This window comes from Copadichromis virginalis, linkage group LG12 (genome assembly GCF_057382275.1).
Source record: "Copadichromis virginalis isolate Kocher_CV1m ecotype Utaka linkage group LG12, C_Virginalis_male_GT1.1, whole genome shotgun sequence".
In the NCBI taxonomy this organism is placed as follows: Eukaryota; Metazoa; Chordata; class Actinopteri; order Cichliformes; family Cichlidae; genus Copadichromis; species Copadichromis virginalis.
This window is the reverse complement of record NC_140629.1, coordinates 38329406-38335571: the sequence shown is the minus strand read 5'-3', so window position 1 is coordinate 38335571 and position 6166 is coordinate 38329406.

Below are 6166 nucleotides of genomic sequence, written 5' to 3'. Positions count from 1 at the left end.
TCACGAGTCTCCTTTCTGATGTGCAAGTGTGGAGGGTTGTCAGGTCATTTCTTCAAAACACAAAGAACTGCAGGTGACAGTGCTTTTTGTTTTCGGTTTGTGCAGCTGAAGAGTCGGACGTCAGCAGTTGTGTGTTTCATCGACTGCAGCCGCACTTCCTTTTACCCGGTTTGACTGTTGGCTCAGTGCCAAAGGGCATAGGGTCATAAATATATATATAAATAATTCTAATTATTTTTAGCAGGTCTCCAAGTGACAAACAGTGAATTCTTTAAGGCGGGGAAGCTTTATATAAATTAAACAAGACTATACTGTGGGATTGGGAATTGACAGTTTATTGATGAATAAATTTAGTCTGCACAGGTTCCTCAGATTTCTTGACTATATTTTCTGAGCTTCAGGGCTGTTTTGTTTTGTTTTGCAGTTACACTGTGACTATCTTCACTTCTATGACACTCAACTGTTCTCAGTTTCATGGTCAAGTGAGGCCTTTCCGCTCATTATTCCATGAAACATTTAGCAGAGAAAAGATTCCAAGACTTGAACTTGGATTTTGGGAGCTGTTCACTGGAAGTTAGAACGTGATGTCCAATAATGGAAATGAAGGAGGACTTCAACAGTTCAAACCAAATGAAACCTAACAGAGAGATCATACCACCACATCATCTGGCAAACATGGTGGGGGATTGTTATGTATGAGCGTGCATGTAGAAACAGCTCACTAGTGTTTATTAATGTGACGGCAGATAGTCGTAGGATGAATTGTGACGTGTACAGGGCTGTACGCTCTGCTCAGAGTCAGACAAAACTGACTGGACTGTGCTTCAGAGAGGACATGGATAAATAAACCAAAGCAAAATGCAAAAGCAGTCCAAGAGTTTCTCAGAGCAAAGAAATGAGATATTATGAGATATATATATATGAAAGACTGAAGACAAAACTGAAGGCAGAAAGACCCTCAAATAAAGCAGGTGGTCTTTAATTGCAAAGTATTTCAAATATGAATAAAAATGATGGCAATTCCTAAACAGTTAATGCAAAATTGTTTTTAAACCCCTTGAAATAAACCCAAAATTCTGCACTTCAAATTGATTGTTTGATTTAGAAGCCGATGTCACTGTGTACAGATACCCTAAAATATGAGGGGTCTTAAGATGTTTAATGGGGGTCACAAAGAAGGAAAAATAAAAGTTCTGCCCTATAAATTTTCTTTTACAATATTTTGTTAAGTTTTTTCCTCCTGTTTTCTGGTTTACTCGAGTGAAGTACAATGTTACAATGTTCACTTTTGAATGCAGTCCCAAGAGTTTCAGTTTCAGCTGAGATTTATATTGGTTCTTCTGTTCTCACAACAGTTTTGCTTTTATCTCACAGGTTAATCATTCTCTGTTTGGGTGAGTTAGACTGACACACAGCGAGTACTTCAAACAGAAAGGTTGCTGTTTTATAACTGATCTTTACTTCCCTCAGTATCATCATATCCATATCATGGTCATACATGTGACGGTATCTCAACAACAAAGGCAAGAATTCTGCTAAAGTATAAAAAAATGTGAATTCCTTGCAAACAACTTATTTAAAATGACTATAGCCTGCAATGGTATGAAGATAAAGACAGTGCAGTGGGGGGATTGGTATTTAAATTTAATATGATGGATAAAAGAAGACTGGAACACTTTCCTCCTCTCTCATAAAAGTATTTTTTTAAATCATATTTGATGAGTGTGAAGGCCCGAGGTGACGAATGAATCTCACTACCGCTCTCCCAGCAGCCGCTCAGTCTGTTCTCACTCACAATTGTTTAACCTGCAATAGCTCAAAGTAAAGGAGTTATTTGAATTTGAATGTCTGTATTATGAGAATAACTGTGCATTATATATGTAAGGTCTGTGGAATAAACCTCAGGAGTTTACATGCATCACGCACACACAATGACTCAGAATGACTCAACAGAAACAGTAGTACAAATAACAAACATGTTGTGTCAATGTCATATTTTAAATATCAAAATATATTACGTATAATAATATACATATCACTTATTTGATATTAAAGTGCAAAAAACAAAGATATTGCATAAACAGTTAAGGAAGTACAATAATTTTAATATACTGTTAAATGTTTTTAACAATGAAAGAAACAATGACAGCCGTCTAAAAACAAGAAAACTGCAAAATAGTCCGTCTGCTTCTTTTAGATGCTTTCCCAGGCCTGTAGCTGTCTTTAGTGAGACTTGCTTTTCCTGCGATCATCCACCGCTGTTGTTTTCTATTATCCAGGCCTTTTATTTTAAGAAAAGTATTATAAGAAGTGTGTTGTTGTTCTTTCTTTTTTCCCCAGAATATACTAAACTGTTGATTTTGTCTCGGGGCTTCCACACAGTAAATAACAAGCAGCGACATGGCAACCAGATCACAGAAAGCTGATGAAATTCAAGGACTTGAAGTGATAGCTGTTGAAATGAACCCACCCACCCACTTCACATCACCAGCTCTTGTTTCCAAGTCGCCAAATGTCTCTGATTCTCTGGTCTCTAATTGCCATGTCTCTGCTCAGACCCAGTAAGGATGAACAATTTAATTTGCATCGTAAGCTCACATGTTGTAGGTTCACAGTAAACAAAATGCCACATACAGAATCATCTCTAGACTGCCCACCTGCTTAAAATAACAGTGCATCTTTAAAAATGTCATAATTTCAAATGAAAGCTAAGACTCTGCAGTTTAAGCCCATATTCATCACATAACTTTCCAAACAGAAGACATACATTTAACCATAAAGTCATTCTGTTATGTTTTCAGATGAGTTCAAAAACCTTCTTGTTTACCTTCATTTCTTCAAGCTTCTGTATTATTCCATCCTTGGTCTCTTTATTTATTTACAGTTACACCCACTACTCCAGCCTAAAGTCATCAGAAGACACAGAAATGTAAACTTATTCCACAAAAAAGGCTGCCACACAGTGAAATATCAATGCTTTGATCTCAGGAAGCTGTAATTTCTTTAAAAAATACACTTTTTTCAGTTTTTGGCATGTCAGTGAAACAAGAGAAAGACTGGCTGTCTTTTCCACCAAAAGACACTTTCTTATAATGGTTTTTGGAAGCATTAATTAATAGATAAATAAGAACTTTAGCGTGTGGCAGACAGACCAACCAGCAAAGAGGAAACTGCAGAAGTAATAAATGAGAAGCCTGATAGTTCTTTTTAGCTGGTGGAGACCAAAAATGGAGCTAAAATAATTTAATCGGGATTTTAGTAAGATAATTTCATAGACAGACATTGCAGCAATTATGTGACAATAATATTTCATTACTTAAATACAATGTTGGATCCCATGTCTTCTCTCTCCTCTAATTTCTGTTTTGTCCTTTTCTTTCTTCTCTTTGCCTTCAACCAGTTGCAGTACAGGTCACCCAAACCTGCTTTAGCTGGAGGTCTCTGTGCTACTCACTGGTAAACAGTTTAACCCTTCAAATCCAGGTATATCATATTTGATCCATGTGTTTTGTGAGTTTCTGAGACTTCTACATGATCAGCATGACTTTTTTTACCCCCCCCCCCCCCCCCCAAAATGATATGAATTGCATGACACATTTTTAATAACTACATTGCAAAAATATTGCTTATGTAGCAAATGTGATTCAAATTAAAACTCATATATGCAGATTTAAATTTGATATATATTTTTATATAGTTTGTCTAAAGGTTCAACAAACACTCCATCATCAAAAAATGAAAGATTTCTGGCAGTTATTTCATGGTTCAGGTTTTAAAGGCTCAGTTTTAATCAATTTATAACTGTAGCTGCATCAAAGCACTTTATCTTGTAAGCTACAGACGTCGTAATATTAGTGAAAATCCCAACAATCAGACAATCACCTTATATAATTTAATCATTAATCAACTAATACATTTATTTATTGTTTAATCAGATCCTGTAAATTGCCCAAACACTCACAAATGTTTACTGGCTGAAAACTTTGTCAAGTGTGTATCGTGTATCAAAGTAAACTGAAAGCAGAAGCCAGATAAAACTTCGGCGTGCCGCATAATGCCACAAAATCTTATTTAACAAAGCTGTGCGTTTCAGTCCAGAAGAAGCGTCTGTCGGGCTCTGTGAAGTGTTGAGTCTGCTCTGCAGTGAGCAGCACAAATGAGGCTGTGGCAGAAAATATCCCCAAAACCTGGGAGAACTTTGTGCGATGCTTCAAACCCACTATGGGTGAGTCACACCGTGTGTATTTATGCTGATTTGAGTGTACTGACCATTTAAAAGGTGTCACTGAGCTCTGGAGCTTTTATTTTGCAGAAAGATTATCTGACCTGCAGCTGCACAGCTTATTAAGCATGAATCATTTGGTAAAGTACAGACAGTTCATTTGTTGTAATGACGGGAGCTCCTGTGACAGTACATACTTAGATAAATATTCTCTCCACGGTGCTTTCTATCTGTCTAGCTTGTGATGCTGATGCCCACACAGCCTCGTATTTTCATGTCCTTGAGGTGGCTGGCTTGTTTTCAAGCACAAAGCAGCCTGTCAGCCTCTAATTTATCCCACATTCTGCTTTTCTCTTAAGCTGCAGGACTATAAATGCATAATATTAATATAGATTTCCAAGTTATAGTTTTCAATATTGATTTGAAACTGTTTTAGACTTTTTATATCAGATGCTGGTAAACTTATTGTAGTTTGTGGGGCGCAAACAGCCCAATTTAGAGGGGCCAGAGAACTAATATTACCAATAACCTGTAAAAACAAATACCTCAGAATGAATCCTCTGTTAGTATAAAGAAATACATTCTGAGAACATTCACATCAATTAAAGATGTGTACCCTGTCTTTTGCCTTGTGGCAGCTGGACAAGACCCAGTACTGTGACAAAGGGGACAAACCAAATTACACATAAAGGAATCTTAAACGCAACAAGACTCAAGATGGTAGAGTCAAAGCAAAAAATAAAAACTTGATCCACACCAAGCAGAGAAACACCTGATAATAAATACAACTCAAGTCAAGTGGCTTTATTGTCATTTTAACCATGTGTAATGATGCAGTGCACAGTGAAACGAGACAACGTTCCTCCAAGACCGCGGTGCTACATGTGACATATAACAGACAATCTACACAGGACTACATAAAGTGCAAAGTGCAAAAATTGCAAAACCCCCAAAACAAACACTGTGCAACAGCAGACAGAACAGAACGACACAGACACGAGACAATAGAAAGGTGCAAAATACTGAGCATTATGCAAAAAGTAACGTGGTGTATGAAGGTGTGCGTGTGTACGAGATTGCCTATTGTCAAGCACTTATCTGCACAAATGACCATAATAGAGACACATCAGCATGTCTCCACGAGTTTATAGTCTACGAAACAGATCTGTAAAATGATAGAAAAAGTACTGGCAGTCTGCTCCATGATTTCCTGTAAAATTCACAGAAAACTAAACTGTCATCTAAGCTGATTTACTGCCCTTTAGCAAAGCCCCCAGCAGGTCGGGTTGTGGAACTCTTGGCAGATCACTTTTGTCCCCAGGCCATACTTTTGACATGTTTTTATTCGATATAAATATATCTATAACTTCTAAAAAGTATTTTCATTTACACACTCAATACTTATTTGTGGCTCCTTTATCATGAATTACTGCATCAGTGTGGTTTGGCACAGAGGTGCTCAGCTTGTAGCTGCTGGGGTGTTACTCACAGCCCAGGTTGCTTTGATAACTCACCTGTATTTTTGGGTGTTTCTTATCTTTCGTTTGATAATGTGTAATAAGGGGAAAGGAGAAGGAAGAGGGAGGTCCTTTTCCATCGGGTGGAAAGCAGCTAAAACAAACAAAGTTCATGATCATCAACCGCACCCATTACTCTGGTGGTGTTTATTGAAACAGTCCAAGAGATACACAATATACTAAAACTCAAAACAAACTATTCAAATAAGACACTGGATTCTAGATTTGTATGAAAACCATCCAGATCGAAATAAAAACTGCTTGAAATATTTCACTGCACGTGTAATAAATAGAGATTATGTGATGTTAAGTGTAAAAATGTTACTTTTTCCTGAGAGTCTACATTTTTGACATACTCATACTGTATAATCTGTATAATCCAAAGTTATATATACAGTTGCAAGAAAGCAGACCAGCTAGAATCATC